Source organism: Carettochelys insculpta, chromosome 3 (genome assembly GCF_033958435.1).
Source record: "Carettochelys insculpta isolate YL-2023 chromosome 3, ASM3395843v1, whole genome shotgun sequence".
Classification (NCBI taxonomy): Eukaryota; Metazoa; Chordata; order Testudines; family Carettochelyidae; genus Carettochelys; species Carettochelys insculpta.
In genome coordinates this window covers 177,333,749-177,361,549 of record NC_134139.1, presented here as the reverse complement: position 1 = coordinate 177,361,549, position 27,801 = coordinate 177,333,749, and the positions used below count along the sequence as shown (strand labels likewise).

At 40.7% G+C, this 27,801-nt stretch overlaps 1 long non-coding RNA gene across 1 annotated transcript in view; it reads left to right on the top strand.

The window, feature by feature from the left end:
- The first annotated feature begins 1,877 nt into the window (after positions 1-1,877).
- Positions 1,878-27,801, top strand: part of LOC142010568 (uncharacterized) — a 79,203-nt gene continuing 53,279 nt past the window's right edge. The window contains exons 1-2 of the long non-coding RNA XR_012644836.1: positions 1,878-2,007; positions 4,947-5,001. This is a non-coding gene — a long non-coding RNA (uncharacterized LOC142010568). The remainder of the gene's footprint in view (positions 2,008-4,946; positions 5,002-27,801) is intronic.

Here is a 27,801-nt window from a genome sequence, read left to right as displayed (position 1 = left end):
TTCACTTCCTTGTAATTGTAGTGGCATAAAGGTAATCTCAGGAAGTCCATATTTGCACTTTCACTGGGACGTGGCTAAATGATCAATTGAGTTCTGCTTCCAAAGACTAATACAGTGACTGTCGCAGGGGTAGGAGCAAATGCTTCAATTTTATCTTTAACCCCTGGGGTAGCAACCCTGAACTTCTTTTCCTTCTGCTTTGCTTGTCCTGAGCAGAGGAGGAGCCAGAGTAGGTAGACACAGCAAGGGGGAAATTTGAGTAGCAGTTGAAGTCTAACAGCACTCAAATGTCCACACATCACAATGTAGCAGGAGTGTCAAAAGCCCTTGAGTGTTGGTCCATTCCCTGACCAGTGGGCAAGCTTGAGTTTAAAACACTCCCAGAGATCATTTAAGTGCAACACTCTGCATAACTAAACTTTACATTGAAACAGGGGCAATTCATATAGTGGGGGGTGCTGAGCCATAAAACCAAATTGTAAACCCTGTCTGTACTGGATAGCACTTCAAGACAGGGAGTACAGTAACGCCCCCATCCCCAGAGGTTTTTAAGTCCCGGCTTGACGTAGTCCTGGCTGGGATGATTTAGTTGGGGTTGATCCTGCTTTAGGCAAGGGGCTGGATGGATGAACTCCTGAGGTCCCTTCCAGCCCTAGGAGTCTATGATTCTATGAACCCTTGTTCTAGCATGCATGCAGTGGAGATGGTTTCTTATAAAGGTATGTCTACTCTGCAGAATTATTTTGAAATAGCAGCCGCTATTTTGAAATAACTATGCAAGCATCTACACAGTGCAAATGATACTTAGAAAAACTTTCAAAATAGTGGATGCCTTATTTCAAAATTGTTAAACCTCATTGCACAAGGAATAGCTATTTCAAAATAGGGGCTGTGTAGACAGGGGCTGTATTTATGTTGCTCCCTCCCTTTCAGAAAGGACATGTAAATTTGTTTGGGAAGAAGGGTGCTTTTGAATTCAGGGCACCCTTTCAAAGGAACCCCAGCTACATGGCTATTTTTAGCTCGAAACCAGCACTTTTGACAGACCAGGTGGCTCTCATTATGCAAATTAGGTCCTGAATATTCATCTCAGTGACTTATTTGCATTTTGAACGGCCATAATGTTACATGCCTCTTCCGAAAGGGAGGGGTAGTGTAGCCACAGCCAAGGAATAGGGCCTATTTCAAAACATGCCATAGTGCGTCCAATGGCTCTGTTTTGAAGTCGGCTCTTTTATGTGTAGGTGATCTACTCTGAAATAGCTGAGGGCTATTTTAAAATGCATGTTGTGTGTAGCAATACTATTTTGGAATAAGCTATTCCAGAATACCTCTTCTGGAATAGCTTATTCAGGAAGGCTGTGTCTACACTACCACTCCCTTTTGGAAGGGGCATGTAAATGCAGCAGATCAAAAATGTTAATGAAATGCTGATATGAATATTCAGTGCCTCCTTTGCATAATGGTTGTTGAAAGTGCTGCTTTCAAAATGCAAACAAATTGGGAAGAAGGGTGCTTTCAAAAATGGGGCTTCCTTTCGAAGGAACCCTGTCTACCTGAATAGTTTGCATTTCGAAAGCAGCACTTTCGACTTGGCAAGTGGCTGGTATTATGCAAATGAGGGTCTGAATATTCATATCAGTGTCTCATTAGCATTTTCCATCTGCTGCATTTATATACCCCTTCCAAAAGGGAGGAGTAGCACAGACACAGCCAAATAGTGCTGCTGTGTTAACATAGCTTTAGACTGCCATAGCATATCAGTGACAGTCTGTCAGACAAACAGGCCTTTCTGAGCTCCAGTTATTTCATTGACTTCTACTACTATTGTATATAAGTGTTCAAGATGAGATACTTCGGTGTCTCAAGGACTTTTTTTTATGTTTTTGTAATATCAAAAATGATGCTTTTTTTTCTGGTTAATGGCTGAAATGTGAAGCTGGCAAAAAGACATTCTGCTCGTTTTGTTGTTATTTTTATTTTATTTCGTACTGCTTCAGACAAAAGGTAATGTGACTGATGTAATCTGGCATGATATTGCTCAGCGTGAGATACTGATATAGAGTTAGATTACAGTTTGTCTGAATGCGTGTGAATGTTGCTCTTTTCATCTGGTTAAAGCAGATGCTGGAGGTGGCATTAACACTTCCACCTTAGCAGCAGCTGCTAATGTGAAACCATTCTTTCACTGACCTCAGCTTTTTATTGTGATAGAGAGATAGCCATGTCAGTCTGTATTCTATCAAAACAAAAAAGCAGTCCTGTAGCACTTTAAAGACTAACAAAATAATTTATTAGGTGATGAGCTTCCGTGGGGCAGACCCACTTCTTCAGATCATTGTTGATCTGAAGAAGTGGGTCTGTCCCACGGAAGCTCATCACCTAATAAATTATTTTGTTAGTCTTTAAAGTGCCACAGGACTGCTTTTTTGTTTTTGCTTCTGCCTCTCATTATTTCCAGTAAAATCAAGGGTTTCCATTTACTGCAAGTCAACCTAGTGAACTGGGCAGGTCTGATACAGACCCATGTTAGTGAGGGACACAGCATGTCATTGCAGTTGGCTGAAACGTTAATGTATATATATTGGTGGGATCCTGGTCAGTGTGTAGTTCACCCTACTCCATTAATACATTGTTAAAGTGAAGGCTCAGATGTGCTTCCAGCAACTACTGACATTTCGTCTGAAATAAGGATGAGAAATTTCACTTATTACAAAGCAGAACATTAAAAAGGCTCCTTATCTAGGGGACCAGAATAGGGATATTAGTAACACTGCCTGCTTCCTTTTAAAACCCTATTAGTGTCAGGTAATATGTTTCTCCAATGGTGCTTGACATTCACTAGGCTACAAAAATATTGAGACTGAACTTTCCTAGGCAATATTTTAATGTACACAAAGAACTGTCACCAACTAAAGAAAAAGTACTCTTTGATTGGCAATAAAATATGTATTAGCGTTGTTCCTAAAAATGGTTACTGATCTGTTCCTAAGATGGGTGTGTGCATGTGCATATATACATGTAAATGGACATACGTCCTCATTAACTGAATTGTGAACTTATAAGTTAGTTGTAATTTAGCAGTTGTGATGCATGAGCATTGGAATGTCCTACAGTTCAAAATCCAGTGTTTATTTTTGTGCTGCATATCACAGAGTGGTGACAGGATATTGGTTTCACACTGCTGTGTGAATATATATCAGCCTCTTGCATGAAATATTTTTGTTTACATAGTATTTTAAGTCTTACACATATACAACTGTTGTTCTTTGTTAAACTGGCTGCCTCCCAAAGCTTGCAAGCTAAAAGGCACAATACATTGCGAGTCAAAAACAGCATGACCTATCAGTATTATAGTTGGAATGCCTTGTGAATATAGGCGTTGACTCTCTGGGTGCTTTGGGGCTCAAGAGAAAATCAATACGGGATGGTGAGCACCCACTAATGACTGCTGTTTGGTGGTACCCTGAGCTGGCTGCTGATGTGCTGTCTGGTGGAGGTGTGCGGGGAAGGTAGGGAAAAATCAGAAGCAGGCAGGAGGAGGCATTGAGGGAGAAGGCTGAGGGGAGCGAGGAAAGGGCAGACATGAGTCAGGGGAAGAGAGTCTTGGGGCCAAACTACAGTGATGCACCCACCAGTAAAAAGTCAGTGCTTATGCTTATGAAATAGGTATGTTTTCAAAGGGACAACAGGGAGACACTTTAGAATCCCATCCTTTAACTGGGAGGCTGTCTCAAGCATGGTGACAGAATGCAGAATGTCAGGAAAGGGTGAAGGAGACAGAAATGTCAGTCAGAAAAGAAGTGAGGTAGAATGTAGAGAGTGGGATTGTGCAGGACATTGTGGAGGGAGATATTCTAAAGAGCTTTGCTAAAGGTTTAAACAGTTTTGATAGTAGCAATGCAAAGTTTGATCTTAGTAATGGAGAACAGAGAAGACCAATGGCAGATTAGCCACTGGGCCAATGGTGCATGTACCCTGAGGCCCCGGCCTATTGGAGGGCCCCAGAAAAATACATGCTCTCATGTCCTGACTTGATCCAGCCACCCAGTGCTCTTGCCGGGGAGCAGATTAGGGTTTGGGAGCTTGCCCCAGTCCAGCTGTCCCTGTGCTGTCAGGGTGGAGGGGGTCAAAGTCCCTTGTCCTGACTCCATTTCTCTGGCAGTTGCTTGGGTAGAGGGGAAGGAACTGCAGGCAGAAGAGGTGGTGGAAAGGGGTCTCATTTGCTCTGGCCCAGGGCCACACAAAACCATAATCCACCTCTTGAGAGAACCAGAATTGATATTCAAGATTGGTGGTGGGTAAGACATGGGGCAGGAGAAATGATCTTTACAGCAGCATTTTGGGTGTCCTGAAGTAGGGGAGGGCTGGTGGCCTAGAGTAGGAGGTTGCAATGGTCAGGATAACTTTTGAAATGACGCATATAACACAAGTCAATTAAGGGTAGACAAAGAGTATGGAGTTTAGAATCTGCTAACTGATTCACCTAACAAAGACAGGATGGGATTGAAGTAGTATACTACAATGCATTGATTTCACTGTCAGTTTTGTAGCAGTGGGTATTTCCTTTAAGAGCTATTAAATATCCAGTAAAGCAGGGAAAAGATGTCAGGGTCAGGCTACACCTTTGCCACATCATTCCTTTGCTGCACTTTTAGCACCTTGGAGCTGTTAGCAGCTGGCATAGGTGACCCAGAGGCTATTCCAACGTGGTGTAGGAGTGCCGTCTCTGAGCTCAGTGTCACCAGTTGTCTTTGCTCACAGCTCTTACCTGACTTGTAGCCTCTGCAGATAAATTATAATGGAGTATCCAGTCCTTAAAATCGCCAAAGGAATTTTGAAATCATACAACCAGTAGTGGCAGGAAGTTAAAAAAATGTTGCCTGTATGCAACATTGTTTGTATGTTTTTAATTTTTCAGTTAGTTGTTGTTTTCTGTCTTTCAGGTACCAAACATTACAATAAATGGATGGTCAATGGGAATGTTATTTTGAAGCTGAGGTAAGAGGTGCTCTTGTCCCCTGGTTAGAGGATTACACTAGTCTCACAACCTCTTTTGTTGTGCTCACTTGGTCTCTGAAGTGCAAATTAGAAAGGCACATATATAATCAACCGCTGCATATTTAAGTCATGATATATTCAACATTGCCTATATTTATCCCAACAATAGCATGAGATCCCCTCTCTCATCACACTCAAACTCCTTTCTTCTATAACCCTCTTCCAGACTGATTTTGTTGTTTTATTCACTCAATGTCAGAAACTCAATATTGTCTGTCTCTGACTCAGCGAGAAGTTAAAATGACTCATACATCATAAAGGCACCCTTTTGTTGAGTGCTCTCTGGTTAGTTCTAATTAGAACAGTGAATTACTTAAGGAAACTGCAGAAATTAGGTAGCTTCCAGGCATATAATTATTTATTCACTGTCTGAGCCTAAGAAACCTCCACTTGGTAGGAATTTTTCAGATCTTTCCTTCTAATATCTAGTATTATGTTTAAATTCTTTCAAAATTTACTGATAATCTCCAAGCCCCCAAAAGAAAAGTATCTTTAGTACTAATAAAGTTAGACACCATCTGTCTGATAACTATAGTTGTGCTTAGCATTGTACAGAGCAAAATTTAAGCTATCTCATTCAGAAGATTGCAGACAGCTCCTTGCACACCAATAGCATCTTTCTTTCGAGTGTTTTCCAAACACTCACTTAGGCTCCCAATAATCTGTGAGGTAGGTAAAAGTGACATCCTTTTACAGATAGTAAAGGCAAAGCATAAAGAAGTTCACTTTATTTGCTCAAGGATATGTAGGAAGCAGGTAGCAAAGGAACTTCAATACTTCCATGCCTTATCAGAGACCTTGGGATAAATAAGAATTGGTAACCTGGGTTTTTCAAATCAGAGCACTCATCTGAGTTTTTGTAGCCTATAGCAAAGTAACTGTAAATATTGTACATTGAATATCACAATGCAATCAAATCAATTCCATTCCACTGCCTGTTAGGTAACAGCTGGTGGTTCTTCATAAAAAAATAGGCAATTCATTATTCCTACTTTTTGGTGTGAAATCAACATATCCTTTTTTGCATTTTTCTGACTTTCAAATGAGCTCTATCATAAACGATACTGGTTGACATGAACAGAACAAGTCCTTTAAACTTTACCATTCTGCCAAGCAGCTGCTTAAGATGAGCAATTTTAAGACCACCTACAATATTAGTCATTGTTTCCCTTGCCATCTACATCTGAGAATTGGAAAACCTTTTGCTGATGGAAAGGACACTGCTCTCATCAGGCTTGGATAAGAGCACTGAGAAGCTGAAGCTGCTGCACCATAATACATCACTGTCTGACAACACTCTAATCAATTGTTTTCACTCTAATGTTGAAATCGGTTTTCCTTTTAAAATGATCTCCTGTGGGTTCTGAAAAGAGTTCATTAGTATAATGCAGAATAGCTTGACTTTATCTGCATAAGAAAATGTAACACACTAGGTCATCTATCAGCACTGCTGTCATAATGTCAGGTGCTACAAAGCTCAGGAAGTTACCAGTTCCCTAAACCCCATTGTCTTGCAAGCTACTCTTGGTACTCAGGAGACTTTCCTATACATATGGTTGTGAATGTGTTAAAAGTGAATGGCCACTCTTAGAGGGTGAATCTCAGAAGGTTTGGTTCATATGAGCACAGAAAAAAAAATCAGTAACTCTTTTAGTATGTAAATCAGATTAAAAATATCACAAAACTAGGTGGTTTTGTGAGATTTGTGACATTGTGCTGGTTTTGGCCATGCTGAAATAGTGGCAGAACTATTCTTAAAGTATTTCAACAATCTACTAACTACTACTTATCAAAATCAGGAAGGGTAGAAGTATATGGAAATTAAAAATGCAAAGCAGGGAAAGAAAAGGTTTGAAAATGGATAACAACACACTGGGGCCTACTTCACAACAAACCAAGAAAAAGTCCCATTCCTCTAAGAAAGTGAGAACCATATGCTTATGTGTATTCTCTGTCTCCTCAGTTAAAGCAGAAACTAGGAGGAGCGGGAAATAAATAGATGAATCCTGTTAAAGCTTTCATAATTTCAGATCTTTCCCTTCATAATGCAAAGTAAACTAATTATCTCATTAAGTTAACAGGTGTCAGTCATTCAAAAATAAAGAGCTGTTATATAGGCCAGAACCAGGGAATTCTGTCTTTAAGTATCTGTACTTAGTTTTAAACATAATGGCATTAAAATAACTGATTAAGGGCTTTAAAGAAGTTAGGGCTCAGATCGGTACTTGAGGCATTCATCTGTGAGGCATTTAGGATTCTGCCTCATATTACAGTATCTTGGCAACTTTCCTGAAGTATCTGCTCGTGTGACTTCTTATGTGTTGAAGGACGACACTAAAAAGATGTGTACAGTTTACAAAGGTGCTAAAATGCTGTTTGTTAGTGGAAAGAAGGAGGCCAGTAGGCCTAGCTGTAAACTTTGGGTAGTGACAGAGAGACAGCCGTGCCAGTCTGTATACTATCAAAACAAAAAAGCAGTCCAGTACCACTTTAAAGACTAACAAAATAATTTATTAGGTGATGGGACAGACCCGCTTCTTCAGACCATAGCCATACCAGAACAGACTAAATACTTAAGGCACAGAGAATCGTTTGAACTGGGATGGGAATCTTCTAGATCATTATAGGGGCTGTTTTTCATACTTGGGTTTATCTAATTCTTGACTCCCCTCCCCCCACCCCTCTGCTCTCTGATTTGCTCATCTTGATAATATTTTTCTGATTTGTCAACCTTGATTACTATTTTTGGTTCTCTGTGCCTTAAATATTGAGTCTGTTCTGGTAAGGCTATGATCTGAAGAAGTGGGTCTGTCCCATGAAAGCTCATCACCTAATAACTTATTTTATTAGTCTCTAAAGTACTTTTGTTAGAATAGCCAAATTGAGGGATTCATATTCAAATACTGTGTTTTCTGCCCCAATTTTTTACATTCTATGGCATAAGTTGAATATTTATTCACGTGGATGTGGTGATATTCACACTTAGGCAATGCTGAAAGGAAGAAAACTGTGACGATAATGAAAGCAGAAGCAGGAGGTAGGTAACATTTTGGGTACTAAGTTCAAAAACAGAACTGCCGTGAAGAGCATGGTTCAAATAAGCTGTCTGGGATCAGTGTCAGGCCCTGGGGACCAACTGTTCATCTGGGAAGAGCTAGACCTGATAGCAGCATTATGCAAGTAACATGTAATTCTCCTGCTCTGCAGCTCCTTGAAGACTTCCACAAGAAAAAGAACAGAATATATTTTCAGTACTGTTTGATTTATTTTCTTTGCAAATTATTTGTGTTCAATCAGGGAGCAATAACAGTGTAGTAATTAGTAAAAGATGTGTATGGAAATAAATGCAGAGCTAATAATTTTTCTAATTTAAATCTACAGTGATAAATGTTATCTTTAGACTGGGGCTGCATAATCAAATGGAATTGAAATTGATCTGTTCTCCCATTTAAAGTTTTAATGCCCAAATGCACCAAAAATGGCTTATGTCCTGTCTGTGTGCAGGTGTCAGGCTGCACAATGTTCATTCACATTACCAAAGGCATGTCGGCATGCAAATTGGTATGTGCTGCTGGGATATAGGTAGGGCAATGGGGAATGGAAGGCACAGCTGAATTGAAGGTGAGTGAAGAGAAAGCAGGTGGTGGTTGATGTTAACTTCCACAGACAACTTACAATCTACTAGCCAAGCAACTGCTTTGACAAACAAGCCACTATGTGTTTGTTTCTTTGTTTATTTTTTTAAAGGAAGACCAGACTACACAGCAGTCTATTATTTATGTATTTACTTATTTATTTATTGGAAATTGCGTATTTTCCATTTCTTTCTCATAAATTAAATTGCGACTCTAAGGAGCCATTATACTTTATTTCTAGTGACTAAAATAGTCTAAAACCAGAAATAATAAACCATGCTGAGCAAAATTCTACCATAATATTCACAAATGTTTATCTTATGAAAGTGATCGATAGCTGGGCACCTTCACACATGCATAATTCTGCTCCAGTGGGCATTTTCTGCACTTGAATGGAAATTGTAACCATTTTTTCTTAGATGATAAAGTTGAAATTTCAAAAGGCAAGAAACTGGAGTGAACGGGGAGTTGTTTTCAGCAGAGGCACATATTATGCTACATTTAGGTGCACAGTTGGGACCGTGGTCCTTGAGCAGAGCCTGTAACAGTTACATTGATATAATCCTGTTGAAAAATTCTTGGAAGTGGTATGCAGAATGGATTTAATATAAAGATTCCTCACCATCAAGTGAATGGAGGATTTGTAAGACCAAAAAAAAAATCCTCATGGAAAATTTCATTGAACAGAAATACAATAAATCCAATGATCATTGTAATAGTTTTCTTTATGATGATGCTAACTCATTACTAGGTGTAAAGTTCTGTAGGCCTGTTCCCGTTTCAACAGAAGTCACATCATTGCTCAGATTAAGCAGTACTACCCTCTGTAGCCAATGCTGAATTTGCGGACCAGCTGGCAAAAGAAAGGCCTCAAACCTGGAAAAAAAAAAAGCGATTTTATGGGTACATTATTTTAAAGGCTGCCTGCAAAGACTGTATATTTTGCATTCCTTTCCAATCTATAGAAAGGCAGATTTAGGGTTACAATAAATCCTCACAGGCCCAGGGGAAAAGGCAGCACAGACTTGTATTATGTCACTCTGGGGTAATTCATGTGATGACAAACATAACCGTATTTTGCAGTCAGATATGCAACAGTGAGTGGTTTATAATACAAGTGAGTCTAATGGATTGTATGTAATAAAATGGAACATTACGGAAAAGCATCTCTGATGCATTTCAGCTGTGGAAACTATCACATTTGACTAACATAAACATAAATAACCCCAACCTAGAGAAATATCTTCCTCTGTCATGTACCTATATCCTATGTATGGAATGTCCTTTCTGTGATCATTCAAATTGCTTCTGCAAACGTATCGGCTCTTCAAAGCCTTTCAGTAACACTGTGAAATTGACAATTCAGATAACAGAGTTAGCAAAAGGAAAAGAAAACAGCATCACACCAAAACTACCCTTAAGATGTGCCTAATTTTGCATCATCATTGTAATCCTCAAAGGACCATATGTAGTCTGATGGACTAGAGCATGAAACCAACAGATCTGGGCTCTATTCCTGAGCCTGCCAATGACCTGCTATCTGATGTAACTTCCTAGAGACCCATTTTGCCCATCTATAAAAATAAGGTTAGTGTATCTTTATAGCACTTTTTAAGAGCTATGCTTTTGTTATAAGCTGTAGTATCAAGCACTGATGAACCACAAAACCTTTATATTGAAATAATCATAATACCTTTCATTTATCATTTTCCATCACTAGATTTCTAAATGCTTTGCAAAGGGAGGTAGAAATCATAGAATCATAGAACAATGGAGCTGGAAGAGACCTAAAAAGCCATCAAGTCCAGCCCCCTGCCCTAAGCAGGACCAAATCCATCAGATCAGCCCAGCCAGGGCTCTGTCAAGGCAAGACTTAAACACTTCCAGGATGGAGACTCCACTACTTCCCTGGGTAGACCATTCCAATGTTTCACCACCCTCCTAGTGAAAAAGTTTTTCCTAATGTTCCACCTGGAACTTCCCAACCACAGCTTAAGACCATTGTTCCGTGTTCTGCCATCCATGACCACTGTGAACAGCCTTTATCCAGCCTCTTTGCAACCTCCCTTCAGTAAGTTGAAGGCTGTTATCAAGTCCCCCCTCAGTCTTCTCTTCTGCATACTAAACAGTCCCAATTCCCTCAACCTTTCTTCATAGGTCATATGCTCCAGCCCCCTAATTATTTTGGTCACCCTCTGATGGACCCTCTCCAGTGTACCCACATCCTTCCTGTAATTGGGGGCCCAGAACTGGACACAGTACTCCAGATGCAGCCTCACCAAAGCTGAATAATCATTATCCTCTTTTCTACAGATGAGAAAACAGGCACAGCAAGGTAAAGCGACTAGGCCCAAATCATGCAGTGTGACAGAGCTTTGGAAGAGCATTGCTCTATAAGAAAGGAAAGTTCTTAGCTAAGTTAGTCTAGGGTTTAGAATCTATCTTATGATTATACTGTATATATAACCATCTGTTTCAGATACTTCTACTTGCTGTCACTTGAATCTCTACACTTTGTTAAATAAACCTTGATTTGTTTTCACTACGAAGCACCATGAGGACTGCTCTTCTGAAAAAAATGGCCTGCAGATCATCTAGACATACTTTTTTCAAAAAGAAGTTTTCAAAAGAAGGTGCTCTCCCTGATCCAGCAGCGGAAGATGAGCCACGTTCTTTTGATTTCTGACTGAAAGAACACATTTTGTGTGTAGATGCTCCACGTGTTGTTTCAGTAAGGGCTGGATTTTCTGAAAGGACTTGCTCACGTAGCCATGGCCTGGGGTGAGCTCAGACATGGCTTCCTCATAGTTCATGTGAGATTGCTTGCTGTTCTGTTTAACTTGTCTTTGATTCACAGGAATGGGACAGCAGGTGATCAAAATCACACAGGTAACACGTGTATTTCTAGAGAGCAGATGAGAACACTATAGATATACAGTTCTTGCTTTTGCTATTACACTTGGAAATTAAGGAATCCCAACAGCTGCACCACACTTCCAGGTTGTAGTTACCTCTATTATGTAAAAATGCAGGCAAAGCTGCCTGACTTCTTCGTTTTCAAACAATACATTTTTAAAATAAAGCTAGCTCATAAATAGGGATGGTGTCATGCAAGGAATGTTTTCAATGCAAAATCTACATTAAAAGGAAGAGATTCTCCCACACATACTCACATTCACAGATTCCAAGGCCAGAACATACCATTGTGTTGATCTAGTCTGACTGCAGTATAACACAAGTCAGAGAAATCCCTCTGCCCCCCAGTATATCCTTGAGCAGATCTTTTAGAAAAAAAAGCCAGTCTCAGCTTCAAAGGTTCAGGGAATCCATCCCAGCCTACGATCCATGTAAGCTATGAAGCCAAGTGCCCACTGTTTAGTGCTGTATAGGCACTCAGTGAAGTAGTTGAGGCCAAGATCTGCAGCAGTTAGGGAGAGGGCTGCCCCACCACTGGTCCCAAACTGGACCACCTTTCAACAGGCCAGGGCCACTGGGCTCCAACTCTGACCTGCCACAGCCAGTGCAATCCCAACCTGGCTCCTGCCACAGCAGCCCAGCCCCAGTCCTGATGTGGGGGAAGTCAGCTCCCACCCAGTCCCAATCCAACTGTGTTGCCCTGGCCACAGCACATGTTGAGCCATTGCACTCATCTGACTGAGTCAGCAGTGGTACAGGCCCAGTCCCCATCCAGCTGGGGCAGCCCTTGCCCCAATCCAGGCCCTGCTCCTAGCCAGCCATTGTGGTCCTGCTGCAGTACCACAGCTCCCATCTGGCTACTGTGGCCTAGCCCTAGCCCTGATCCAGCCCAAGCCCCCAATCTTGCAGCAAGGTCCAGTTGTCTGGCCTCCATTTGGTTGCAGTGGCCTGGCTGCAGTTCCCTACCCAAACCCCCAACTGGCTGTTGCCCCCATCCAGCCCCATCCTCTATCTGGTCACAATAGCCCAGCCCTGGCCTCCATCTGGCCTCATCATTTGGACCTGGCAGCCTGACCTTGGCCACATCCAGCCACAGTCCGATTCAGGCCCTACAGCCCAACCCAGCTCGCATCTGCCCCAGGGGTTTTCCCCAACCCCCAGGTGCTGGTGCAAAGCGAGATGGTGGGGGGAATCCTCTCCTCTCATAGTAGCCCCAGAGCACCTTCTTTCACCCCAAACATTTCCCCAGTAGTCCCATCACATAGCCTATATCAACAGCCAGAGCCCTCAGACCCTGTACCCCAATCCTCTGTTCCATCTGTGAACCCATCATCCCTGGCTCCACCCCGAGCCTGTGCCCCCAGCCAGAGCCAGAGTCCTTGCACACCAACTCTCTGGCCCAGCCCTGTGCCCTTTATCCATGGTGTCTCCCCACAGGCCTAGCCAAAATCCTCACAGCTTTGCACTCCAAACCTCTGCCTCAGCTAGGCAGGTATCCCAGCAAGCCTTCTGATATATGATCTGCAGTTTTTGTTTTCAGTAAAATGCATAATGCTTGCTTGTGCCCAGCTTAGCAAGAGATCCAGACCTGAATCAATGATCTGCCCTCCTCATTATTTATCAGTGAGAAGTTCCTCTGAAATCAGCAGTAGGTTTGATGAATAGATGTGAGCAAGGGAAGCAAAATATTGCACAGGATGGGAAGAGGCTGATTTATACTTTATGTTGCAGACACACAGTTCAATACAAGTAGAATAGGCAGACAATACAAACAGACCAGTCAACATTCAACTCTATCTTAATTCACTTTAATTAGTGTATTTTTATATATTGATTATACATTTTATACTTGTATTTTCAAACTATAGTGCAACTTTGCAAGTGATCCTTCCAAGTAATTATCTATTAATTATGGCACTTTTTTTCTAGAGTCTAGATTTTCCAGCTGTTTTACTCCTGTAGTGAAACACCTACACTGGTGACAAAAGTTCATTGTCTCAGGAATGTGGCTTAGGAGACAAAGAAAGAGAATGAAAGTGGTGGTGGGGGAAGCAGAGACTAAAAAGCAGCAATAAAACAAAGTTCAGACTTCTGTGTCCCTACCATGTTATTCATTTACTCTCTCCCTTATTCAGTGATCTAGGACTTGTCATTATTTTTGGATATATATTTATACATTTATCAAACATGCACCGATTGCATAAGATTCCAGGTGGCCTTTCAAAAGTTAAAGCATATATTAATATGAGAAGTTCATAACAAACTGCCAGCAACTGGCAGGAAGCAGAGAATCTCTGTATTAATTACAACTAACAAAACCATAAATTGAAAGAACTGCTTTACACAATCCGTTAGACATGAGGCACCTTTCCTCCAAAACCTTAGTCAGACAAAATTCTGGACAAATAGGTGCATTTTGAACCATGCCTTTGAACATAAGAATGGGTCAGACCAAAGGACCATCTAGCCAAGTATCCAGTCTTCTGACAGTGGCCAATACAGATGTCCCAGAGGGAGCAAACAGAACAGGCAGTCACTGAGTGATCCCTCTCCTGTCATCCATTTCCAGCCTCTGACAAACAGAGGCTAGGGACACCATTCCCAACCATCCTGACTAATATCCATTGATGGACCTAACCTCCATGAATGTATCTAGTTCTTTTCTGAACCCTCTTAAAGTCTTGTCTTCACAACATCCTCTGGCAACTAACTTGGTTTCTGGTCGAGCAACAAGGGGAATGAATTCTGGAGTCATTAAGACAGATACTTTCTGCTTTGGCTGAGCAGTGCACAGTGCAATTCACAGCGTGGAAGAAAAGGTCATTTGCAGACACTTTTGTGTATTATATCCTGAGCCGTCTAGTCATTGGCTGACATTAAGAGAACCCAAAGTTACTAAGGTGATTCAACCCACTTGATGGATTTGATCATAATTATCTATACTTAAAGCACGCCTATTTTAGCACTGGTTCATCTAACATGAGAGCTGTCAGCAGTGCTTTGACATGATCAATATTTGTAGTGTAGACAGCAAGGCTTAAAAGAATAACCAAGGGCTGTGAGCTTGGTTCAGTTTTAGGATAACTTCTCAGGCTCCTGAAGTTTCAAATGAAAGTGGTGGCGTGTAATGCCTTTTTTGTGTCCATGCTTGGTTTGGCCTCTGGCCGAATCTTTTCCTGTCAGAAGTGGATGTGTGTATTTCTTTTGAATTTCTGCATTGGATGTTGAGTTGTATAATTATTAATTAAAAATAGGGCTCACGTTGGTCATTTCATTCATTTCCATTTATCATAGTATTGTTAAGCTATGTTTAAAAGAGACACTTGTATGTCTTCCTCCTCCCTTCTGAGAGAAAGTTTAAACAAAATTTGTAAAGTCCCAAAGTCCCAGCATCTACAACTAATGAAAAAATGTAAATTGGTTCTTATTTTGTCATTATTCATCCTTATTTCTTCGTCCTTATTTTGTATCTTTAGCCACTGCTGCTTTTGAAAAATTTGTATTGCAGACAAACTTACCTCACTTGAGTCCAGCCCTTCATGTCCTGAGAGATCATTACCTTTAAATCTGACTGCCATTTTGATTTTAAATTCTCAAGCTGATCTGTTTGACCTGAAGCTGGATGTACTGGACCTTAAGACCATTTCTTTGGAAGATATTATAACATTGCAAGGTATGGATAATGAACTTCAAATCATACTTGAAAGTTCTAAGACTCTGGTATAATTTTCAGTGGGAAATTAGAGGTGTCTATATTAAGCATCCTATTCTTTGAATAATAGGTATTCCAGAAAATATTGGCAGCTTTGTTTTTGTGTAAAGCTTCTGTTCCTTCTTAGAAACCGTGCTGCAGTAAGACTGTAGATACATTTTGTGTCTCCAGACCTTCACCCATCTCCTTATTCTAATTCATCTTTATGTCATAACTTGATCAGACATTTGGATCAATAACTGATAAGGAGTGGGTAATATGAAGAGTATGGAATCAGCATTGTAGCTTGCCATATTTAGGAAAGAAAAGTGAGTATTGTTCTGGATGTTTCACGGGCAGAAAAAAAAGGCATTGTTTACAGAGGGTCTGGTTCTGCCACCTGTATTCCTACTGTACAATACTTCATTTCTTAAGTAGGTTTTTTCATACCTTTTTTAATAAATCAGGAGAAATACAATAGGCACTGCTGCATTTGGTTGTTGCATTGTGATGTTTGAATGTTTATTTGAGGTTAAAGCTTATAAAATGCTGTATTATGCTGTCCAACATCTTACTGGACATACAGCATCTAAGTTCAAATACATATAACTGGTAAATATCTGATTCTGCACGCACTTTGTGTACAAGACTTCCAATGAAATGACTTTCCCCTGTTTGCAAAGTCTTGTGTGCAGACTGGCTGCAGAGACAGGAGCTTGGAAAACACTTTTCCTAGCCTGCTCCTGTATTTCAAGTGTAGTGGTAGCTGGAGCCCACTCTTGGATAGGGCACAGCAGTTGCTTAAGTAAGGAATCAGGACTTTGGCATACAGACCAAGTATCTAGGGAAGGTGGAAGCATTTGCTCTTCCAGCCTATTGTTCATTATCTATGCATTTGCATTCTGAGATATCAGCATCCTGAGAAATAGTTAGCTGGCCTGGGTTATAACAATAGTTAAAAATGAATAAGATTCTGATGCATGCAAAACAAGGGGTTGGTCATACAAATAGGTGCTTGTGTGCATAGCCAGTATTTGCACGTTCTGCTTTGCATGCACAGCTGCATATTTTGCATGCACTATTACCATTGCACCTTACTGGTACCATTAGGAATACAGGGTACACAGCACCTTACAAGACTAAGTCCTAAGTAGACTGGTACAAAAGGACATAGTGCAGTGGTTAATCAGAGTAGAAAAATTGTACTTAGATTTTGGGGCTGTTTGAGCGTTAAATAGAACTAGTTTGTTTAGCCCTGTTCCCCTCATTCCCAAATTTAGAGGTTCTCTGTGAATGCAACAGCCAGATTCTGCCTCTGATTAAGTGGGCCTTACCCATGAAAGCTCATTACTCAATGAATAAAATTGTTAGTCTTTAAAGTGCTACAGGACTACTTGTTTTTTGCCAAGGATTTTGTGTTGATCTGCCATGGTCCCAAGGTGACAAAGCTGACATCTTTTGTGAGCTGACAATTTGGATGTCTCCACACTCCAGTGGGAGAGGAGCATCTGTTTACTCACACTGAGAACTACTCCTCCCAGTTCCAGGGCAGACATAATCATTATTATGTATGTCCCTCTTTTGGCCATTGGGCAGGACTGAGGATAATTTAGTGAGAGAAGTGAAAAGAGAAGGAAGATAGTCTGCCTCTTTAATGGCAAATAATGGAGCCTTCTGAATTACTACGACGTAGGCTCAAACACATACTATTATGATACTGAATGTTGGCTGTGCTTTAGGGTAATACAATGAATAATGTAGAAGTAAACTTGTCAAGGGAAGGATATACAGTAAGATGGACTTGCCTATTTAAGGCTAAATGGCAGACTTGCAAATTCCTGAATTTTGAAACATCGCTGTTGTTAGGCCAGTTCCATGGTGTTTTTATCTGTTCCCCTTGTCAGGTGGGCAATGCAAGACAGCCTAAACAGGAAATTACAGCTTGATCCTGTGCCTTTTGAAATCATTCTAATCTCCCTGTGATGGTTCCCTACAGGGAAGAGGCAGTGTGCATGCTCAGAAGCAGAGACTCCTAAGAAACTTTAATTGCTAAAACTTGCTGCGCCTACACTACAGCAATCTTTCGACAGAAGTTCTTCCAGAAGATCTCTTCTGAAGAAACTTCTTTTGAAGGAGCATGCCCACATACAAAAAAGCAGATCGAAAAAAATCAATCTGCTCTTTCGATAGAGAGTGTCCACACAGCCCCCGATCTTTCAAAAGAATGGGCCAGGGATCAACAAATCTGGCATCATGAGGACCGTGCTTTCAAGAAAAGGCCCCCAGGGCATCTACACAGGGCTTTTTTTGAAAGAATCTTTTGGAATAGGCTGATCTTCCTCATCTGGGAGAGGTTGAAGGCTGCTGGAAAAAGTGCTGCTTTCTTCTGATTTAATATGAAAAGAACGCATTTTGTGTGTAGACACTCTGCTGGAGTTTTCGAAAGAGCCCTGGCTTTTTCAAAAAACCTCACTAGTGTAGATATAGCCAGTGAGTTTAGGTCCCTACAGGATTTAAGCAGGAGTTCTTTGCCTCGTTGTGGTTATGAAGCTGGAACTTAGGCATCTGACCTAGAGTGTTAGGTCCCTAAGTCCATATTGTGCATTCAGGCCTTAGTTAGGAGGGAAATTCATATGGGTAAATTTCCCAGGCCTCTCACAAGTTCAGTTAAGTGTCTTGAGACCTGATCCTGTGAGACAAAAGAACACACAGATCCTCTTTGTCACTGAGCATTTGGGCTGATATTTCAGCCAAACTGAACTCAGCAAAAAAGAGTGCTCATATCTTGCTAATTTAATTTTGAATAGCTTAGTTAATTAAAATAATATCTGTAATCAGTTAATTAAAATAAGGAAACCTGAAACTAGATTTTTAGTAATTCATAAAATGTGGACTTTGCAAAGATTTTGAAACCTAATTAAAGCTTATGACAAATTCAAAAATGAATTTGCAGTTATTTGTGGGGTTTCAAAGGTTCTTAAGTATCTCCCTCCTCAACCTGTTATTTTGGTAGGAATAAAGTGCATTTTTTCTATGTAAAGATGGATCAGACACAACCATGAAGGTCTTTCAGTTCCTCTACCCTGACAATGCCATTGACACAAAATTTTCTTTTACTTCAAGTAATTTCCAATTTTTTACTTTTAATTGATTTTCCGTTAATTTAGTTTTATGATTAACAGCAACATTATCTCTAATTAAGGTGGTTGAAAGCTGCTTAGCATTATCCAATTCCTGATTTAATCCTCATATTTTCCATTCACCATTTGAAGAGTCTCTTCAGTCAAGACTTTTTCTTTCTATCTGAAAATATGACCTAAATTTCCAGTTTAGCAGCAATACGGTCCTCTAGTCTTAGCAGCCTGCCAAATCCTATGCAGAACTTTTCTCATGACGAAAGGAATTACAGTGTCTCCTCAGATAAGTTATACCCCTGTTCCACGGAAAGGATAGCTCAAGGATCTTGCAGAGAAATACCTAGCCACAACCTGACCCCTGAAACATTAGCGGCAGACCACAAATATATATCCAGCACTTGTTGGGACTCTACTGACCTTTTAAAAAACATTGGCAATTTAGGTTTTTTCCAGTTTTTTTCTGAATTTATGGGGAATATAGTTAGAAGAGAAAAATCTACTCCTCAAAAAAAAGAAAATCGGCAAAACAAAGTCTTCACTTTCGAACATTTTTAGATGTGAACACCTGCTCCATGATCTCCAGAAACAGGGCCAAACAACACACCCGCATCCTCTCATTGTGTCAGAATGGCATTGCTGCTGAGCTATCATTGTTGTGGAGTGACTAAATTGAAGAGTTCCTGTTTTGGGCATTGATGTGCACACTTTTTTTCCCCCTGAGACTCATTGTTCAGCATGATTAGGGCACCAGAAAACATCCTCCTTCTGAAATATCACTGGCCCTGCCAGGTCAAAGACAGCATGTGGTGTTTTTCATTACCAGCATTTTCAGTTACTCTTTCTCATTCTAAGTATTCTTACATGGAGAGGAACATAAGGCTGTAGTGTGAACAGAATGTAATGTTACATTCTGGGATTTTCTCAGGACATAAGGTGTTATGTTAACAACTCGGTAAGTCTATGAAAGTGTTCTAGAAAAGGAGTTTGGAGGAAGCTATATATGGTTCTCCATGGAACAAACAGTTACTTTCAGCCAGAATGACCTTTTTTTTCTTTTTCTTTCATCAAGAGAACAACACCACAAGGAACCAAAGTATCCATGAGAGTCCAGTGTGTTTATCTGACTCTGTGTGTCATCTGAGACCATGAACTGAGGACACAAAATTGGTTCCTGACCTGACTGTCAGTAACGTCCTTAGAGCATTAAAAATTCAGGTCATAGAAAACAAAGGAATAACTGATATGTAGTCAAATCCTGCATATGTGTCAGAAGATTTCATTTTGCTTTTATGCCCTTTACAGGAAAAGTGAAACTTCTCATTGTCATTGCATCGTTCTTCTATCAAAGCCAGCTGTTATAACAAACTAGAAACTGGAAAACAAAGAGATGGAGACTGCTACTGCAGACTTCCTATGCTCACATTTGGGGGTAAACTTGTCATAAATAGACGCACAGAAATGGGGCATGTGTCCAATGATCATCTCCCATTTACAGACACAACTGCATTAACTACACACATAAATGCCTAGCAGTGCTTTTAAGGACCTGTTTGCTCACCTTTGTGTGAATAGTTATGCTAATTATAGTTCCAAATTTAGGTGCACTATTGTGTGAATAATTTTTGCATAACCAAATGTGCTACTTTTCAAAGAATGAGTTCTTAAGGTAACCACTTAGGACACAGAAACAATTTTTTTTCCTTCCATGTATAATAAACTCTTGAGATACGCACAACCAAGTTGTGCGTGTCTTGGGTTAACATGACTACCGCCCCTAACAGGAGCAGGAAACGGCTCTTGTAAGGGATGGCAGCCTGAGCTCAGATTCAGGTTGCCCTTGGTTCCTGGCTCCCCTCCTCTGGCTTGAGCCAGGGAAGTAACCAAGGCTGCTGTCCTGGTCAGTTTCCTGGCTCTGTAAAGGGAGGGGAGGCCAGGTGCCAGGCTACTGCCTGGTTCCCAGCTCCCCATCACTTGTGGCGCCTGGGAAATTGGCTCACCACTCTGGGAGCCAGGAAACTGACCATCCCCGGTGGGCTGGTCAGTTTCCTGGTTCCTCTAAGCCCCGGGGAGCTGGAAACCAGGCTGCAGCCTGGTTCCTGCCTCCCCTCAACTTGCATGAAAATTTGTGTTATGTGGGGGTTGCACGAATGCAACCCCTGCATAACTCCAAGGTTTACTGTGTATATATCACAACTTTACTATTTTCACATAGGATAAAGGCCTAATCCCAAATTCCTGCCATGGGAAGACCCCACTGATGAGAATGGGCTTTGGATCATACCCAAAATTTCTAACATTAACTGGAAACAAAACGGTTTCCCCAGGAAACATGTTTGCAGTGGAGTGTGGTCTTTTTAATTCTAATGATTTCCAGCTATTTTTATGTACAGTGGTTAGTTTTCAAACTGATGAGAAGGACTCTTATTTGTGCAGATGGGAAATGCTTATTATGCTAATAGTGTTCTGCATTGTTAGCACAGATTATTAGACAGAGATGTTAGAAATGCCTCCAGTGGAATTAAGTAGGTGACAAGGTAAAACAAAGAGATAAATGACAACAGTGATTAGGAAACAGATTGTACTGGATATGAGTGCAAGGGAAAAACAGAAAAAAACCTTCAACTTTTACAAAAAAAATGGGTGGCTTTATAATGTCATCTTTTTAAACACAAAAACTGGTTTAGCAAAATGACGAAAATTTCTGCCAGTTCAGTGGTCATTGATTCTAAATATGGTAGTTAGACTACACTGTAATATTTAACCCAGAGAAAGCATGAGGAAATGCCAAAATGATCAGAGGGGAGGAAAACCAGAACACCTGAAATCAAGGAAACCACAGACACTCCTGTGTTTTATATAATTAATATATTCAGCCAAATATCTTTATCATGTATGGCCAAATACATGTTTTCTTATATTTAATCCAATGTACCATTCATCTTTCTCAAATCTTAGTAAGTCAAGAAAACCCAGACACTGGAGGCAGATGGGCTGGCTCAACATATTTTATCGGTTGTCAGAACAATATTTAAACTTGTTGCTCTTTCAGCACATTTGCAATATACCTAAAACCCTTGTTCCAGCTGGAAAATGGCAATCAAAGTTATGGATTTAAGAACAGCAAATCTCAAGTTTTTTGTTAGTGAAACCCCAGGTCACAACATCATAGATGCACAGTGACTTCCTAAGCACTGGATAGATGTCAAAGCACATTCATATTGTACTAATGAATAATTACGATTAAACATCATAGAATAAATATTCAGTGCACATAGATGAGCCAAACAATATGGCATGTTTTCTTTGAGTGATTTGTGAACTGATGTTGAATTTCACAAATGTATTCATTCTTCCTAATAATTCACCACTGGCAAAATCCTGCTCCGTTGAAGTCAGTGAGGGTTCTGCCATTGACTCCAACGTGGTCGGGCTTTCAGCCCAAATTTCCTTTAGGTGGAATGTTCATAAACAGCTTGTTTTGACTGTTTGATTTTTCAGAGGTGATTGATGATTCATTGAATTTCTATGATTTATCTTTTCTGCTCCCTGATTGGATGGCTGAAACTTCCTTGAAAAACAGAAGAGTGGTGAATAGCAAATAGCCACCAGTGAATGAGTGACAGTGAGCTCCTTGTCTGCATGCAAGTTTTCCTTCCTTGTACTCGGCAGGGACAATATAATGGCTTCTCTTCCTCAGAGTGTTTTCTCCCTGACGTAGTATGTGTTGAATAGATGTTTCTGAGGGCTTGAGGTTAATGAACACTGGTTTCTGTGATGGAGACCAGTTCTGATGACACATTGTTTATAAAATGAGGGACACAAAACATATTTTGTATTAACTGATATGAGGCTGAGTTTGTGTTATTGGCCCACGGGCCCCAGATGAGGTAGCTGCTGATTTCACAGGAATGGACAGTACCAATTAAGTAATCTTCATTCTTGGTATTTTCCATGTATTTCTTTCTGTTGTGACTTCTGTTAAGGAGGTGCAGGACTAACTGTGCAATTAGTAATGATAGCAAACTATTTATCTACAGCGTTACTCTTTAAACATATTCCTAACTTTCCTCAGAAAAGAAGCAAGAGAATTATTTTGCAATATTTGAAATAACAGGACTATACTGCGCAAATCAGTGAAGGCCAATTCCATAATAATTCCACAATCCCACCTTTTCAAGTTACTTGATAAATCAAATCAAGTTAAAAATTTGCAAAACTTTGCTAATTTTTGCCCTTTGTGTTTTTTTCTAAGGAAACAGATCTCTTCCCCACACCCACCACACTTGCCAAAAGAAACCTCTCTCATTCAAGAGGGCTCAGATCAGTACTGTGTATGATTTTTTTTTCAGTGAAGGCTTATTTTCCTTGCAAAATATTTAACACAGAAAAATATTTAAGGTGGCCATGCACATCTGAGGCTTTTGTTTATGCCAAGCAAATGAATCCTAATATCGGGGAGATTGTGCATCATTTTCAGTGGGTGTGTGTGTTTAAAATCAGTCTGATATGCATGTGTTCAAAGTAATAAGGTTGCTATCAGAAGGTTAACATTATCTTACTAGAATGCCAAAGGATACGTGGATTGACCTAGTCATCTCACTGTAATTGACAGCTATTATTCTTCATTAGGTGTGGCAGCCCACCCCAAGTGCAGGGACAGGGAAATCCTGTAGTATCATGTTCCCCCTTGATTGAACAACTTCAGGGGCTCAGACATAACTGTGTGGCCTCTTGTTCAGCTGCAAAGCTGTCTTTTTGTTTGTTTGAGGAAGCATACCATTGAAGAAGGAGGTGAAAGAAAGGCCATTTCTCTTTTTTCCCTCTAGTCTCACAAAGGTCAGGAGCCAGCTTCATCTGTCATACTTAATCAGCTGATGAAAACTCCACTGATGCTTGAGGTTGTAGCTCCTCTATTTTAGGCATAAATCTAAAAGGGAGAATCATTCTGTAATGTGTTACTTCCTGAAATGTGGTGCTGCTCTTTTAGAAGTGAGCTAAAGGCTTCGGGTAGCACTGTATATCTAAAGCCTTTCCTGGGTGACACGCTTTTGTCTACTGATATGTAACAGCTTTCCTATGGCCTATGATAAGGCCTGTGCACTCAGAATCCAGTGCAGGGTTCTAACAAATGGAATGTGTGTTCAAAGTGTAATGCCAGGCAAATAATTACAACTTCCATTAACAGGATGCTGCAGAGTAAAACAAGAAGGTGGGAGTATATTTAAAAACCTGTTTCTCCTCTCTCCCCCACTTTTAAATTCTAAATGTTAGATGAATATGAAGAAAACCCTGAGAGAGAGAGAGAGAGAGAGAGAGAGAGAGAATATTATACTTTAGGTTTAAAAGAATAAGCTGCAGAGGTCATCCATATGAGCCTGGGAAAATGAGGTTGGAAAGGTGGCGAGGCATAGCCACTGCCCTTTTCACATGACTAGAACATGACTAGAACATGGGCATTTGTGACTGAAGGACAAAGCAGGAGTCATCCTTTTGGTCAGACAAGGAAATCAGTAGCCACGAATCAGAGCCCAAAGTTGGAGGCCAAGGCCAAGGCCAAGGTCTCAGCTAGAGTTAGGGTTGACAGATGTTCAGTCTTCATCTGGAACACCCAGTTAAAAAAGGGAAACTGTCAGTGGTTGGTCACTTGTGCAGACCGGAAGCTGAAATTCTATTTACATGCAGTAACTGGCCTCTGCCAGTGGGGAGCTGGAAGAGGAAATTCTTTGCACCCTCTAACCTGAGGGAGAGAAATGAATGACTCCTAGACCAGGCTCCAAAGTACGTACCAGCACTGACCATCTCACTGTGCCTTGATTTCCCTAGACCTTTTCTCCCATGGCCTCCCTCCCGGCCCCCAGCTGCCCTCCGGCAGATTTCCCACTTCAGCTCCTCTCTTCAAGGACTGACCCCTGCCATGCCCTGCTGTGACCCGACTGGGCAGGCAAGCAGGCTCCTTGTCCTCCTTCCAGGTTGACTCTGTAGGCAGCAGGTGAGTCTCAGAGGATTGGGGAGTGAACAATGGGTCAGGGGAGAAAAACCGGGGCAGGGGGCAGGGCCACAGAGTAAGAGGCTGTGCACAATCTGTGAGAAACTTCCTATTAACATTAGAAAAGGAAGTGATACCTGAGGATTTAGGTGTGGTTTCATAAATGGAGGAGATGTGATGGAGAACATTTCAAATTCTGTTCGAATTAACATTATTAAAGATAACTGCATATTCAGATTTAGAGTAAATAGATTCTTTCTATAGATTTTTATGAAAAATGCTCATTAGCAGAGCAAAATTGATATTTTAATTTGGAAGATAATGTTACATTGTTAGTAAAAGCTGGAACTCAAAATAATGGCTCAAATGGCTCTTTCTTTTCTGATTCAGAATTAATCATAGAATCACAGAACACTAGGACTGGAAGGGATCTCAAAAGGCCATCAAGTCCAGCCCCCTGCCCTAATGACAGGACCAAGTACTGTCTAAACCTTCCCTGATAGACATCTATGTAACCTGTTCTTAAATATCTCCAGCGATGGAGTTTCTACAACCTCCCTTGGTAATTTATTCCACTGTTTGACCACCCTGACAGTTAGAAACTTTTTCCTAGTGTCCAACCTAAACCTCCCTTGCTGCAGTTTAAGTCCATTGCCTCTTGTTCCATCCTCAGAGGCCAAAAAGTATAGATTCATCATCTATTTTTTAAAAGGCTACCAATCCCAGACAGAGTTTGTGGAATTGATGTCTCATAGGATGCTGCACAAAGTTAGGAGCTTATATTTATGTACATCAAGGATTTAATGTGCCTGGTGCCAGAAGATAAAAATGCAATTGGGAGCTTCCAGAACAGCCCCTCGCTTCCCTGTTCAACAAGTGTGCCTGACTACAGCGCAAAGTACAAGGAAACGCCTCAGATTAGATGGTTTGGTGTTGAGCAGAAGCAGCCCAGCCAAATTAGATGGGTGGATGCCAGGAGGCTCTCTCTGAGGCAGGAGGCAAGAAGTCCATACTGCCCTCACAGGCTGCTGAGCCCCCTTCTACATGCTCTTCCTGTGGGGAAGGGGAAATCCAGGAGAATTCTTCTACAAGTATGTCTTTCAACCCTGCCCTCACATGCCACCTGTGTATTACCATGCTTGGAGCCATTGTGGTGCTGAGGTCAAACTTGGTCTAGGTGTAACACCTCTATGTGCAATCTCAGAAACCTTATTCCCACTTCTACAGTGGGAGCACAAAGGTTCCACAGCTAGGGTACTCCTTACATAGGGGTATATTTAGATTTTTATTTTTTTTTGTATTTGTTTTTTTATTTTCTTTTGTATTTGTTTTTTCTGCAAAATGTATGTATTGAAACTTTTCTTTGGAGATTTTTAAAGCCAAGTATATTCCTGACTCTTCGGTCCCTGTAGTCAATGCAAGTTATGGATGTGGAATCAGGGTTTCATTTTCCCCATCTGTAACATAGGACCAATAATGCTTCTTTGCCTACTGCAGAGATTGGATGAAAACTGATTATCTAGAATTCCATCCTGTCAAATGCTGAAAAGAACTTGTGAGCATTGAGCACTGGAGGTAGTTAAAATATCAAATATTTGCCAAAAATGACAACCTTTTTCACAAAATGACACTTTTGGCCAGTGCTATCAATCACCCTCTACTTTCACTCACATGCACATGTGCCTGGATTTCTATGCTTAGATCGCATAGGACAAAGGTCCTTCCTATTGTTAAAGACCGCTTAAGATGCAAAATGCTACCCAATTTACATTTATACATTGCAGCAGGCTATATTTATGCAAGCACCCATCAAACTTGCTCAAGAGTGTGTGTCACCCTCTAGTGACTTAATCCTACTTTGCGAGCTATGGTACTGGCTTGAAAACCTTGGTATGAGCATTTCGTGCATCTAGATCCCACCCCACCCCTCAATGGCAGCAGTCTGTAGGGTCTATAAATCTAATACCCCAGTGTGAATGATGCAGAGGTTACCACTGGTCAATCCTATGACAATTTGTGGGTCTGTTAACTGGAAAATTATAAAGTAAGCATGCTGGGATTGCAAGCACTTACATATGAAAGACTGCTCAGTTTGCCCTGTATGGTTGGTCTCCTAGCCACTCAAGACCACTGATAAGATTGGGCAAGTTTTCCTTTCCCAGCCACTGGAGCATGATGGCCTTGATGATTGTATTGATGGCTGGCTTGCTGAGGGCTGATTTGTCTGCCTCTAGCAGCCTGTGGTGCTTTAGTTCCAGCTGCCTATTCAGCCATGCTCTCTGTTCTCGCTAATCGCCATTTCAGAAACCAAATGAACAGGGGGTGAGCATAACTATCATTAGGGAAATGATGACAATTAAATACAATTAATAAACACTCCTATTACAGGGCATATGCATGCTGTGTATCTAAACTGGACAGAGTCTGAAAATTTGCACACCTCATTACCCAGATGAATTGGTATTATCCAGCATAACTTCCACTATTAAAATAGCTTAAAGAATTCATCCATTTGCTCATGTGTGTCTATTTCCAGCAAACTATGTGCTTTTTAGTCAAAGAATATTAGAATGAAACTCACTAATCACATCAGTCCAGATGGTTGGCTCTCTTCTTGCCAACTGAAGTACCATAGTCCCTTTAATGTGCTATTTACATAAGCTTTGTTTTAATCAAGATCCAGGAGCTACATTCTACTCTTCTCTCTGTCTTGGGTTCAGTCCTGGGAGGTTGTGTTCACTGTTGTCAGCTCCTCTTATAGCTGAGCATGCTTAGCACCTTGCAGGATCTGGCAGTCATCCCCACATTCTCAAAGAATTATTGAACCCTTTAATTGATCAGTGTCCCTTTCTGTGACTGAAAGTGCTGATGCATGTGTTTATATATATCTTTGCAAAATCTGTGCAAAAGGATTGATGCAGGCATAGAACCCATTCAAAAGAAACTCAGCCTTGTTTTTGTTCAGTGTGCATTCCTGGGCCAGCTGTGTTATGTTAGAGCTGTTCCAAGTTCACACACTAACCAATTAAAAAACTTTTGCAATTTCTTTCTTTATTTTTTTTTCCTTCTGGTAGTCACCAACTTTGAGGCTACTGTTCAGCTGTCTTCCGAGTCTGACCAGAATCTGGTCACATGGAGCAAAATCAGAAAATGTTATCTAATAAATTAACATAATTTTTGTCGATGTATTACTGTAGTGGCTAGAAGTGACAGATGAGATGGGGCCCATTTTTCTAAGCACCATACAAACACATCATACAATGAGGATATGTTTTGTACAAACTATGCCTTCTGAGGCATCTTGATCTCCTAGACTTTAATATGTTATTGTATTGTATGTGCTGCCATGATATGTGAAGTTTGGCTGTGTATGGG